General features: G+C 37.5%; 1 protein-coding gene and 1 non-coding gene across 2 annotated transcripts in view; one reads left to right on the top strand and one right to left on the bottom strand.

The window, feature by feature from the left end:
• Positions 1-14,951, bottom strand: part of DKK2 (dickkopf WNT signaling pathway inhibitor 2) — a 98,415-nt gene that overhangs the window by 41,311 nt on the left and 42,153 nt on the right. The gene's annotated exons all lie outside the window — the stretch shown is intronic.
• On the top strand, positions 8,077-8,191 carry LOC123849059 (U5 spliceosomal RNA). The gene has a single exon (XR_006791904.1). It is a non-coding gene; the product is annotated as a U5 spliceosomal RNA (small nuclear RNA).

Raw genomic sequence — 14,951 nt, forward strand, 5'->3', positions numbered from 1 at the left:
CATGGCCACAATTTACATCCGACAGCATTTCTTAGGAAATCTTGCTGCTAAATGCAACTGACTACTTCTTCGAGAAGGACTAGAAAAGTCAAGTCTTTAAAATGTTAACACAACTATTTAGAAACAGGAAGAAAAAGGAATCAAATAGCTGTTGTTGTTACGTTTCAACCTTTTAAAATACCAAACTAGGTTTTGTTTTGTTTTGCTTTGTTTTGCTTTACAGAAGTAAACATTTGTTTGGGTGGCCATCTTAGAACATATTCTAGCACTGACTTTTGTCACAGTGTGCAAACATTTTCTTGCTTTGTGTTTTCCCTGGGTAAACATATTGAGAATGTGATTTTCCATATGTACCCTGTCATTTGCATTACATTGAGGGATCTGATTTGTCTGAGATATGCAAGATCCCTGAGTCAGGATAAACCCCGCCACTAACTTTCTAAATGATATTGAGCTATTCCCTCTGGATATCCAATTTCTTTGTTCACAGATCTCTTTCTCCTAAAAGAAAACCATGTTATGTTATTCCTCGTGCTTTCTATATTATTAAAGCAATAGTAACTGCATGATTCAATTTATTTCAAAAATGATTATTAAAAAACTTACATCTATACTCTGTTTAATGCTGGAGGAGGAAAAGACCAGAAGATTAATGGCACGCTGATGAGACAGAGCAGAGAAACTCCTGCCCCTGAGATCATCAAAACCAAAGACATGTGCACAACTACCTATAATGTAGGCCAGACCACATAAATGTTAAGCGATGTTTTAAAGTATTCGGAAAAATAATGCCTTAACTAAATAAAATCACCCTACATCCAGAGTATGAATGATGCTGTTATTACTTATTTCTACTGTCTTCCATCTATTTTATAGTGTTCTTTGATCCATTCTTTGCATTATTCTTGTCTGAAAGTAATATTCTTGATATGTTTAATAAGGAGACCCCTCCTTTGGTCCTAGATGCCGTGTCTGCTGATCAACAAAAGCCACTGAAGGACTTAATCCCTTAAGCTTGGCACTGCATCAGTCTGGAAGTAGTTTACATGCAGAGTCCTTTGGAGTAAATACTCATTAGAGGTTCTGTTGGCTCACTTGGTCACCCACACTTTGCAGTGGGTGGCCCAGTTGGTATCCTCATTATTTTATTTTCCACCCTTGAAAAAAATCCAGCTGTAGCAACCTGAGACTACTTTCTTTGGTACTCTAAATCCATTGTGACGGAGCGTCCATTCATTTGTGATGCTAGTTAATAGGTACAAAGAAGTAAGTGCCTCAGGCTGGTAATGCTATAATAATTTTTTTGCTAATACACCTTTTTCAGTGCAACCTCCTGAAATGCAATCTGATCACTTCAAGGATAATTCACTAGTAATTTCTCACACCTGAGAATTTAAAGAATTGTGTCATCTCCCTTCCTCCCTCTCTTTCTTCCCCCTCTCCTTTCTACCACCATCTTTACACAAATGAACAAACCAGTTCACAGAAGCAAAATTTATCAAAGTTAGTCACAAATTACAGAGCAAAATTCTTGCTTTTTCACTTATTACTTAAATAGATCTTTACTACCTAGAGCTTCTTGATTAGTACTTGGATCAGAGAAGCAGAGTTTCTATAATGCCATCCTTCCAGATTTAGCAATGAAAGTTTTCAAGAGAAAAAAAATCAACTAATATTTCTTGACTGCCTATGAAGTGCAAAGCAAAGTGCTGTGAAACTACAAATAGGATAAACATGTCTTCTTCTTATGGAGCTTTCTTGTTATAAGGCCAGTATAGGTAAGATGGTACTTTTTTCCTCATGATAATCATGAGCATCTGCAGAATACTTATAATAATATCTACTGGATGGGGTATTTATCAAGGCATGTATTCAAAACTTAACATATATAAACCTTTAGGGCACCTGAGTGGCTCAGTCGGTTAAGTGTCCAACTCTTGGTTTCTGCTCAGGTCATGAACTCATGGATCATGAGATGGGGCCCCCACTGGGTTCCCCATTCAGCAGGGAGTCTGCTTGAAGATTCTCTCCTCTGCCCCTCCCCCCACTCACCCTCTCTCTCTCAAATAAATAAATCTTTTAAAATAACATATATAATGTTCTCAGAACAATTGCTAGCTTCTTTTTATAGCTACGAATATAAGAGAAGCTATTGCATTCTCAATAAATTAGCATCAATTTTCAATAAGAAAACATTTAAAGTTTTTAATTTTAGAATTTATAAAAATAAGATTCTTTGGTTAATTTCCCTGTGGATGATAGGAAATGTAGTGGAGATACTGTGTTAGACCATGAGGGAGTATGACCATCTAAAAGATGTTGGGCATTATATTGTATATTTGCATCCATTACCTCACTTACTACTCAAAATGACCATGCAAGTTACATACTGTTTTGTCTGTTGCACAAAAAAACTAAAACATGGGCCAACAAAAGTTAAATAAAGAGCCAGGATTTGAAGGCAAGTTCAGCTGGCTCAAAAAGTCACATTTTTCTCATTCCTTGAGTTCTGATCTCATCTTCTTCAAAGACAGGAAGATTGTAGGAAGCATCCTGTCATCTCTGTGCAAAGTTATACAGTATCTTGGATTGTAACTGCTCCTAAGATTTAATAACTGTAGAAAAAACAACCAGCAAGCTATCCTCCTGTGTACCATAAATAGATCACTCCATGGTAAATTACATACTTGTGACTTATCCTAGAAGGAGCCCCACGTCGCTTTTGGACAGTGTTGCTGACCAAAACCATAAGGGCTCACACATGTTTAGGGTCTGCTCTGCTAAGTGTGTAACACACTCAGCTAACACTGTGCTATTCCCAGCCTTACTACCAACTTACTCACACTCGCTGCACTTGTGCACGGATTCACTTCTGTCTTTTCTCATCCATCACAGTACCCAGACATTTGTTTGCTTGTTAAACCTTGACACTTAACCACATAAGACTTGTATACATGGTCAAATAGATTCATAAGGGGAAAATTCATAAAACTAGTCACTTCAGTTTATTATCATAAGTCTTAAATTATTCATCCACAGACCTACACATAAAATTTCATTTTTGTCTATATTATGGTTTCTGGTACACCAGTCTATATTACAGAAAGCTCCTCCCACCTAGAATGTGATAAGCACTCTGAAATGGTTTTAATTTTAATAAGACAATTGTTGTAGAGCTATACATGTTTGTTTTGTTTCAATGTGATTTGAAACTCAGCACATTCTGAGGCACTAGTACTATTAATTTCAACTGAGACTATATGGTTGTATATCAATAATATCTATACATCTATATATTTACATATATAGTTATATACCGAAAGATATATTTGTATGTACATATATATACATGCCCACATGCATATGCCTGTCTATGTGGTATCAAAAATTAAGTTTAAATGTTTAGGCTTGAAACTTTGAAACTTAAGCTTTTTAACTTTTCTGCATGTTATATACTATTATATCATTATAATGTCTACTTACACACAAAGTAAAGCCAATGGAAGACATGTAATTTGACTTTTATTCAGCATGACACTATAAATTATATCAGAATTATAACAAGTAATAATTTTGGACACAAGTAATATGTTCTCTAGTCTAGATGCTTTACTCTGATTAAAAAGATAGTTACATGCTAAATTCCTTGTAAATAAGTTCATGGAACATTCATTCATTCATCAACAAACTTATTAAACAGATTCTATGTGTAAAGGCAAATAAATGTACTGTGGTACTGTTGCTATTTTCAGTAATGCTACCAAAAATAACTAGGTACTCTATACCAGATAGTGCAGAAGGCACTTGGAAAATGCAAAGATATCTGAGAGGTAGTCCAAGCCATCATAAAGTTTATTACCTAATAATATTAAGTTAGTGCTCTACCAATTTTTTTTTTTTAAAGATTTTATTTATTTATTTGAGAGAGAGAGAATGAGAGACAGAGAGCATGAGAGGGAGGAGGGTCAGAGGGAGAAGCAGACTCCCTGCCGAGCAGGGAGCCCGATGCGGGACTCGATCCCAGGACTCCAGGATCATGACCTGAGCCGAAGGCAGTCGCTTAACCAACTGAGCCACCCAGGCGCCCCACTACCAATTTTCTTTAAAAAAAAAAACACATACATGGTTTCATTTTATCCTTATGACAACAACAATATGAAGTAAACGTTATTATTATCTCCCCACTCAAAGATGACAAATGACATGAGCAAAGATTCAATATGGGTCAGGATTCCAACTCTTAAATGTGCTGCTATTATCAGAAGGTTAGCCTATACAGGAAAAATGGACGGAATCAGTGCCCTATGGATTCATGAAGAAGTGGTCTGAATTTTTTTTAAAAGTGAACTGAAGCAACAATAAACTTATTGCGATTTTATGTTGACACATTATGCAAACAAGTATTTTAAGCCTTTGGGAAATTGGGAAAATAAAGATTTTTCTTATAAGCCACTACATTGTATCCATTATTCAATCTAAAATCTTAAAAAGGAATCACACAAATGGAAACATTCTTCCGTCCTATTTAAAGCCTAAATCTTTTAATTCTTTTGGAAGCTGTTGTGCATATAGGGTCCAGGTACAAATAGGTATCTTCCCACAGCATTCAAAATGTGTTACAGCGCATTTATTCCCGTTGTATTTGAATCTCCTACTTTTTAAACTATGATGTCAAAACTGGTCTGTCATCCCTGAAACAGAGAGCCGTGTTTTCTCTGGACACTGATCCTTTGTTAGGGCAATCATCCTCACTGTCCTTTGCCTCCTTCATGGTCTTGAACTATTTGAAATCTTGCCTCCACTTTAAAGTTTGCTGCAAAGCCCATCTTTGTTGCTCAGTGATGCTTTCCCAGGCCCACTCCCAACAGAAGGGACTTTTCCTCTTCACTGAACTATTTTGTTTTTAATCTTTATCATTGATTCTCTTTATATGACACTTATTTAATGTATTTATGTGTTTTATGTATATTCTTATCTCTTCAGGTAAATTATAAATTCTTAGGGATCAAAACTTATGCAATTTTTTGTCCTCTAAGGTTATATCAGCAACTAGGACAATTTTGGTATACTCAATAAATACTGGGCAAATCAATAAAATATTGTCAATAAATTCAACATAAATATCACTCTAATGACACATTTTGTAATTCTAATATCACATTCTACACAATGAATATTCAAAGATTTGGAGTATTCCCATGTGTAACTGATAAAACCTTATGAAATGGCATTTATTCTGATCTGTAATTATTTCATTTATATACTTAATTTCTTCCTCCTTCACTAGAATAAGACCTCCATGAAAGCAAAGACCTGTCTACTTTGTCCAGGTAGGCAGTGGGGGAAGGACAGAAGAAGGTACAGGATCTGTTTGCATAAGTTACTGTTCTCACCACTTTTGTTGACTGGAAAGTCTCCTGTGTCCCATTTCCTAGTATCAGGGCCTCCTGATACAGCAGAACAGGAATCAACCTAGAGGAATTGGTGTTGCTGACATTGGGTACATAGTATAACAAAGAGAGGACTAAAATATTCTACCTGTTTCCATCTCTCTTTTGCTCATTAATTAACATGACAACTATGAAAGTACATAACTGGACCAGTAAAATGTCGATGTAGGTGTTTGGTAAATATAGAAAAAATGTAAATTCATGACTTCCATGGACATGTTGAGCATCCAACTTCGTAGCACAAAGGTGCTGAAACCTTAGTTTACACAAAGAAAAACGAGCCACAGTGAGATTTTGTAGATTATATAAAGTAGTAGCCAAAAAGAAAGAGAAAAAAGAAGGGAGGAGGGGAGGGAGGAAAGAGGGTCCTTTTAGGGTAATTAAAAAAGTTCAGTGGAGAAGTTGCAGTGTTTTCAATAAGTAGTACAAGAGTAACTGGATATCCATGAGGAAAAAAAATCATAATTTTGACCAAAATCTCACACCTTATATAAAAATCAACTCAAAATCACAGATTTAAATGTAATTATAAAACTCTACAACTTGTAAGAAAAAAAAAAAGTAGGAGCAATTTTTGAGATCTAGGACTAGGCAAAGAGTTCTTAGACTTAACACCAAAGTATAATCCACAGAAAGAAAAAAATGATAAATGGACTTCATCAAAATTTTTAAAATTTTGTTCTATGAAATTAAAGCAAGTGACAGAGTAGGAGAAAATGTGCAAATTACAACTGCAACAAAGGTCTAGTACAGAGAGTATATAAAGAACTCTCAAAACCCGACAGTAAAAAGACAATTCGATTAGAAAGTAGACAAAAGACATGAAGGGGCATTTCACTTAAGAAGGCATACAGATGGCAAAATGCATCTGAAAAGATGTTCAACATCGTTAGTTCTTAGGGAAATGCAAATTAAAACCACAGTGAGATATCAGTACGCACCTATCAGAATGACTAAAATTTTTTTAAAAAATCAGTGACAACACCAGATGTTGGTGAGGCTGCAGAGAAACTTGATCACTCGTACATTGCTGATGGGAATGAAAATGGCACAGGACTTGGGAAAACAGTTTAGCATTTTCTTTAAAAAATAAAAATGCAACTATCATATGACCCAGCAATTATACTCCTGGGCTTCTATTCCAGAGAAATGAAGGCTTCTTTGTTCATACACAAACCTGTGCACAAGTGTTTATATATTCCTTTTTCATTATTGTGGTAATATACACATACCATAAATTTTACCATTTTAATCATATTTAAGTGTGCAATTCAGTGACATGTAAGTACATTCACAACACTATGTAACCATTACCACTACCCATTTTTCCAAACTTTTTCATCAACCCAAATGGAAACTCCATACCCATTAAGTAATAACTTCCATTTTCCTCTCCCTTTCAGCTCCTGGTAACCTCTAACTCTCCTTTCTCTCTGTATGAATTTGCGTATTTTAGGTACTTCACATGAGTGGAATCATACAAAAGATGTCCTATTGTGTCTGGCTCATTTCACATAGCACAATGTTTTCAAGGTTCATCCATGGTGCAGCATGTATCAGGATTTCATTCCTTTTTAAGGCTGAATAATATTTCATGCTATGTATATACAACATTTTCTTTACCCATTTATATGTTGGTGTACATTTTGGTTGTTTCTACCTTTTGTCTATTAGAAATAACACTGCTATAAACATTGGTATGCAAGTATTTAAAACAGATTTATTCTCAATGGACAAGAATGGGAAACAAACCTGCCTTTCAACAGGTCAATGGTTAAACAAACTGGTATTCCATGCAATGAAATATTACTCAGCAATAAAAAAAGAATAAACTATTGATACACACAACCACCTGTTGTGAAGTTCCAAAAAATTCTGTTGAGTAAGAAAAGCCAACCCCCAAATATTATATAGTGTATGAATCCATTTATGGAACATTCTTGAAGTGACAAAATTAGGGCGGGGGAGAGGTATACATGACTATAAAAGGCAACATGATAGATAACTGCAGAATGGAAATGTTTTGTATCTTGACAAATGTCAAAACCTGGTTATGATCCTGTACTATGCTTTTGCAAGATGTTACCACTGGCGGAACCTTGGCAAAAGTTACCCCAGATCTCTCTATGTCACTTACTACAACTGCATGTGAATCTACAATTATCACAAAACAAAATGTTTAACTAAAACAAAGGAAGAGAGAAAGGGAGGGAGGAGGGGAGAGAGGGAGGGAGGGTGGAAAGGAGGATGGGAGGAAGGAAAAAAATCTCACTCAGATATACAAATATATATACAAATTCAACCTGAGTCTCTGATGGGGCACAGCTCCCTTAGACCTGTCAGCCAAGTCTCTTCCACATTGCCCCCAGTGGCGGCCCAGAGGCACCGTGTGAATTTTAAGATGTTTCCAGAATGGAAAGGGTGATGACTCAGATTTCAGTTTAATACCCACAGTGAACTGCACACAGTACAATTACAAAATGGCACTATTTTAAATTTCTTTCAACTATATTTATTTACAGAATTCCCTGAAAATTTTTTGCAGGAGCTATATCATTACACTAAATCCCTACCATCAGTGTAGAGGAGTTTCTCTTACTGGGGTTGTGTTATGGAAGCAGAGGGCATACTCTGTTCCTCTTCATATTGTATACATATTTTGTCTTTTACTGAAGATTTATGATGAGGGAAATAACTTTGAGTCTTATGTTAATTGTTTGAGGCCTTGCTTTGACAGTGCTAATTGTTTAGTTTTAATGGAAGACATTGTTGTGAAGTGAAAGCAGAAGTTTAAATAAAAAAAAATACAGTGTTTGTTCCTTTTAAGTTCCTGGTGGTGTCATGCAGTCCCTAAGCAATTTTAGGCCAAATGTAACTAGATTCTTTCTTAATGTTCTTTAAAAAGTTACAAAGATCAATGCACACTGGCAATCTTAGGATGGTAAAGCAGTGTGCCACAGAATATATTCCTCTATGAACTATGTCAGGATATTAAGTGTTCTAGATTTTCTGTTTGCACATAACTGGAGAGACATATTCACACACACACACACACCATCAATGAACACATGTCAGAAGAGTCTACAGTCTCTCTAATCTGAAGCAGCTGGTGTAATATAAATATGGAGAGTCCAAGCTTCTAGGATCATCAGTACCATCATTAAGAATCAGAATCATTGGGCGCCTGGGTGGCTCAGTCGTTATGCGTCTGCCTGTGGCTCAGGTCATGATCCCGGGGTCCTGGGATCGAGCCCCGCATCGGGCTCCCTGCTCGGTGGGAAGCCTGCTTCTCCCTCTCCCACTCCTCCGGCTTGTGTTCCCTCTTTCGCTATCTCTCTCTCTGTCAAATAAATGAATTTAAAAAATTAAAAAAAAAAAGAATCAGAATCATTGATTTAAATGTTCTTTATTATTCTCTCTGTTGGGGAATTTATATCACATAGCTGTTAGCTCTTCCCCTATTGTTCCCAGACTGTCATGCAAATGTCAACAAGAGTGTATTTCGTTCATACTCTGAAATTAAATCCTTTATCCCTCAATTAGCCATAATCATGACCACAAACGACTATGATTTACCATAACTAAAATAGATGGTGCGGGATTTATTGTTGGCTTGTGTTTGAAATGGCAAAGACAGATTTTTGAATTAAATAACTGTATGCTAACTATTTGGGACATAATTACTACTTATTTTGTTTTCCATGTATCTCCATCTAATTAGATAGCAAATTGTTACAATGTCTCATTAGTAAAACTTAAAGGACTGCTGTGTGTGTGTGTGTGTGTGTGTGTATAAAACAATGCTCTTTGAGAACATGACCATTTTTAACAGAGAATAATGAACTGTATTATGAACTCTTTCTTAATGACAATTTTTTAAATCATCTTTATTGACCACTCATCTGTACTGTCACTGTGTGTACCAATGCCAATGATCTCATTTGAATGGCATAATGATTCTATGTCAAGAGTCTGTAAAACATTTCATTTCTTTTACTTGTTCAATACCCATGTCCCCTTCCTTGGTAACAGCACCCTGATATTTTATTGAAGAATTCAGTCTCTCAGGGCACCTGGGTGGCTCAATTGGCTAAGTGGCTGCCTTCGGTTCAGGTCGTGATCCCAGGGTCCTGGGATTGAGCCCCGAGTTGGGCCCCCTGCTCCTCAGGGAGTCTGCATCTCCCTCTGCCCCACCCCTTCCCTGTGCTCTCACTCCCCCTCTCTCAAATAAATAAATAAAATCTTAAAAAGAGAAAGAACTCAGTCTCTCTCATTTATTGCACCCTACCTTTCCCTGCCCTCCCTTGGCCAAGGGAAGGAATACAGGACCCTAACCAGGCCATGCAGACACTTCCTGGGAATTTACATCTTGAGTAAAAAGGCCAAAGGATGAGATTTGATTAGAGCTTTCTCATTCTGGTTGAGGCATCCTAATAACTCCCATCTAGCCTTGTTTTCTAGGACTCTGGCACTCCATCAGTTCATACTCTCCTGAGGCCCGATCCATTCTTTCCTTGGATTCTTTCAGCCACCTCATATCCTTATATCCTTATACAATAAATTCCCTTCTAAAAAATATTTTGCATAAGTTACTTAAGAGTTGGTTCCTGTTGCTTACATCTGAATAACTCTAACTGATATGTTGTTACTTTTTTTTTGCAGATAAGGAAATTGAGGTGTCAAGAGGTGAAGGAGATAGTCTACAATCCTGTATCATTTAGGTAACACAGCTGAATTCACATCTGCCTGATTTTAAGATCAGCTTTTAATCCCAGGTAACATTGCCTGTGTTTTCATCTTCAGAAGAGTTTAGATGAGAGGATATCTAAGTGGTCAAACAGTCATATTAGATCAGACCAAAGAATAAGATGGGTATAAGAGGAAGCATCCCTTGCTTTGTTACATTTAATCAGATAGTATTTATTATGCATCCAAAGAATTCCTTGCACTAAATAAGGAGTACAAAATCATGATCAGTTTGCAGTGATCCTACAGGTTCCTGTCATTCCCTTTTCAATGTTTAATGTCACACAACTGTGTACAATTCCAGACTTAACATGGGTTCAAGTTCAGTCCCTACCTGCATTTAAAAAAATGTTTTTATTTCACACCCATTTAGCAAGAGAGGATATGTGAAGTCCAGTGCAATAACTGCTAACATGTGTGTAAGCATCACTTTAAAACTCCCAAGAAGTTGTCAATTGGAGTCAATGCAGGAGGATCAAATTATGCATAGACTGGAAATAAGAATGGGAGGCAGTACTGTGACATCTTCAACCCTAAGTCGAGGACCTTCGTCCCTTTTGTGACTTGGGTACAGTTTCCATCTCTGAGCCTCTGTTTCAGAGGCTATCTGAGACTATCTAAGCGTCCACGTAGGACTCTGATTAAGGATCAAGAGCAGGAGGAGGTGAGACAGCAGCTGGGGTTGGGACTAGGCTCAGCAGAATGCAGCCCACCCAAATTGGTCTGATTTATTCCACAAAATCTCTGGCTCTCCCTTCCTGCAAGTGACCTGACAAACCACCCCTAGAAGCAACTTTTCATGGAAGTATTGTGAGCTACAGTCTTTTCTAGGGCTGTTCAAAAATGATTACACTTGGGGCCAAGGAAGAAGTAGAATGTGGTGTGAGAGTTTGGGTAGGAGGGAAAAGGAGGCGAATGACCATCTATATTGCAGGGAAAACTTAAGAATCAATATCTAGTAAAATCAACAACTCTCCCCCTCTAAATTTTGTTTAAGATGCCTTAGAGTAAGGAATATTTCTTGCTCGATGTGTTAGAATGATCCTGGGCTATGAAGTCAAGAAAATCTGGGCTTCATTTTGGCCTCCATGCTTACCAGCTCTGTGACCTTGAGCAAGTAACTTCTCCATGTCTCAATTTCCTGGTCTGTAAAATGAGGGTATCTCAAAATTCCTATCTCTCAGCATTATTGAGAGAGTTGAATTAGACAGTCTACCCAAAAATTATCTGGCATATGAAAGCTACTTAACAATATTAATACTTCCTTCCAGCTGGGGTATATTTTTGAGGACTCTTCCACTAGACCACATTGTAAAAATTGTTTAGGAAACATCAGAAGCTAAGTGTCACCTAGCTAATAGTGTCCACTAGATGTATTCCTCCAAAATAAACCTGTTTCTTTTCTCTTTAAAAAAGAGAGTGGTAAGTTAGCTCATAAAGAAAAAAATGAATTAATCACAGATTTTTTTTTTTTTTTGGTAGTGGTGGTGGTGTTGGTATCAGTTGGGCTTCACTAGTCAGAAGCTGATGGTATGTTTAAGCTGTGTATTTGAAAAGAGTATAAAGGGGCTATTTACAGGAGTATGGGCAAGGCTTGGAGTTGGAAAGTCTAATAGTGGTTCCTATTTCTAGTAACCACATTAAAAAAGTGAACAGAAACAGGTAAAATTACTCTTAATAATGTATGTAGTTTAACTCAACATAGCCAAATTTTATCTTAATATGAAACAAATATGAGGAAGTCATTAGTTAGATGTGTTTCATTTTCTTTTCATATCAAGTCTTTGAAATCTGGTGTGTATTTTATATTTATAGCCCATCTCAGTTCAAATAATGTCTTAATTAAAATGAAGCCCTACCAAAACAATAAAGTTGTATTTAATGGAAAAATGTTTTATACCATTTCTGTTTCTAAAATTTTAATTTTAATTAGTTAATTTTAACCAAATAAAATAAGAAATTCAATTCACATTATACTGCTATGATAGTCCACACCATCAAACAGTCAATAGCCACATGTAGCTAGTAGCTACCGTATTAGATGGTGCAGGTTTAGAGAAACAAAAGAGATGGTGCAGTAGTCTGAGGTGAGCAAGACAAGAAGCCATCATCTCTTTTAAGTCTGAAGAGAAAGCAGTGGTCACAGAAACCTGAATAGAGAGTCCCCTCCATCCACTTTTGGTTGAAGTACATAGCCAACTTAGATGGCTAGGAAACAGAGGGAATGAAAGGTATAAACAGCTGGACACACACTCTTCTACTGGTATGCTGGTAACTTGATTTTCCAAAAATGAAAATCCCGATTTACAACATGTCCTCGTTTCCATGGTATAAATTCTCCTATCATGGCTGATTGCAAGCTAACAACATGATGCCACTGAAAGCAGAGTTGGGGGGAAATGTGCAAAATTGGCTCTTTCCAACACACCACTGAATCTCTTCCTACCATTCTCCCCTGCTAGTCTCTTCTGATGGCCAAACTCAAGTGGTAACCAGAAGCAAGGGTGCCCGGATGCACTTCTCACAGGTCAACCTCCTTGGGCACTGAACAGATTATTGAAGGATGACAAAGAAGTGGAAAATATACTCAATGCTTAAATCAAAAAGATTCGTCTACATTTTTTTTCTTTTTTTCCTTCTGCACATATAGAAAGAAAATGACCACAAGGAAGCTGCAAATCTATGGCACAGACCTTGAAGGTAGGATGCTAAATAGGAAAGGCATCAGATGATTTCTTTTTTAGATTAAAAAATGTTGTACTCTGTGAGTATAGAATTTATGCAAAGGAAAAATGGCCTTCCAGTATAAACCCTTGGTGGATACCACTTGGGAAAAACAATCAATGGAGCCTCACAGATTATCAAGAGCCCATTTCTTTTCTTTCTTTCTTTCTTTCTTTCTTTCTTTCTTTCTTTCTTTCTTTCTTTCTTTCTTTCTTTCTTTCTCTTTCTTTCTTTCTTTCTTTCTTTCTTTTTTCCCAGTGGATTAGGAAAATTCCTTTTTTTTTTTAAGATTTTATTTATTTATTTGAGAGAGAGAATGAGAGAGAGAGAGCACATGAGAGGGGGGAGGGTCAGAGGGAGAAGCAGACTCCCCGCCGAGCAGGGAGCCCAATGTGGGACTCGATCAAGGGACTCCAGGATCATGACCTGAGCCGAAGGCAGTCGCTTAACCAACTGAGCCACCCAGGCGCCCAGGAAAATTCCTTTTTGAAAAGAATTTCTACAGACAATTATTGAAATGCTACTGCTTGGGTATGAAACAATGAGCTTATTTATATCAAGAGTAAAATTATTCAGTATATTGACAAAGTTGATGTGCCACATCAAGTGAGGTTCAGAGTCAATTATTTCAGCCTCTGTTTTAGGAATCACCCAGGTTGGTACACTTGCATTCTCCTATGACTGCCTTCACCCTTATACCCAGAAGTCTTTCAAGACCTTCCTTTTAGTTCCAGTCCTCTGCAGTAGGAATCCCGGTCTTCATCAGGGTGCACAGGTGCCTTTGCAAGCTGCATGGCCCTCTGCCTTCTCTCTTACCTTCCAGATAGTCCCACCTAGCACCACTAGGCGATTCCTCCTAAGACGCCGCTTTTTATGTCATCCCCACTGCTCAAGAACCTAAAGGGCTCTCTTTTGACTACTGAAGCAATTTCAAATTCTTGGCCTGGCCTGCAAAGAACCCCATAACTTGATTTTAACCTACTTCTCTGAAGTTTCGTGTGAGCCCTTCCATGCAGCCAGATCAAGTTATTGCAATTTCCAGAACACAGGCTCAATTGGCCACAGTGCTTCTGCCTTTTGGCCTGGCCTCTAACACATACACACACACACACACACACACACACCAGAGTATTACTGGTCCTCATCTGTAGTTTTTCAAATCCCACCCATCACCGAAGTTCTTCACTGAGGCTCTAACTGTTCAAAGCCTTCATAACCATTTGACTGTTCCCCTCAACTCCAAACCCTGAACTCCAGTGACAGGTAATTCCCTCACTCACTTTGCCACTTGGATTCTCTCTCCAGTTGTTTCCATGGACCTTGCATCACTCCTTTTTGTTTCCATCCTAATACTACACCCTAAAGTGATCCCATGGAGCCAGGAAGGTCACCAGATTTTGAATCTAAGTCACTTGCTGAACCTCTCCTCAGAGATAAGCAGCAAGCCTGAAATGACCAACAAAAAAAATGAAATGAAATGACCAACAATGAAAGACCAACAACCATTACCAGTAAATGTAACATGATCTCTGCTTGAACAAACTGATCCTATTATCAGCAGTTACATGTATGATGCCAGCCTGCCCTAAATCCTGGAATCACCATATTATTAGATGAAAGATTTGCATTAGAAGTAGCGGAAACACTAAAGGTTTGGGTTGGTTAAGTGCCCAGGTGTGGTGACGTGCCAGACTTTTCCTAAATTTATTTCAGCATTGGCAAACAACATTTTGATTGACATGTCAAATGCAACTTTGGTCACCTGAGCCCAGTGTCTCTACTGTGGTCTCTGGAATTGCTGGAGTAACATCCCTCCCCACCTGCTGCCTCTTCCCCACCTCCTGGCCATTACACGTTTGCCTAGGGGTTTGCTTCTGAATCGAGCTATTATGAAGATCTGGAACAGCCATCTTCAATTTGTCCTCTATGAAATGTTAATAGGTGTTAGTGGAGATGGGAGCATATATTAGAATAAATTTGGGATATGCTGGCTAAAACAAAGCTGTTTCTTTACAGCAGAACTTCTCAGAG

The sequence above is a fragment of the Mirounga angustirostris genome, unplaced genomic scaffold (genome assembly GCF_029215605.1).
Source record: "Mirounga angustirostris isolate CCGP_5_RB_7025 unplaced genomic scaffold, mMirAng1.0.hap1 SCAF_2, whole genome shotgun sequence".
Taxonomy (NCBI): domain Eukaryota; kingdom Metazoa; phylum Chordata; class Mammalia; order Carnivora; family Phocidae; genus Mirounga; species Mirounga angustirostris.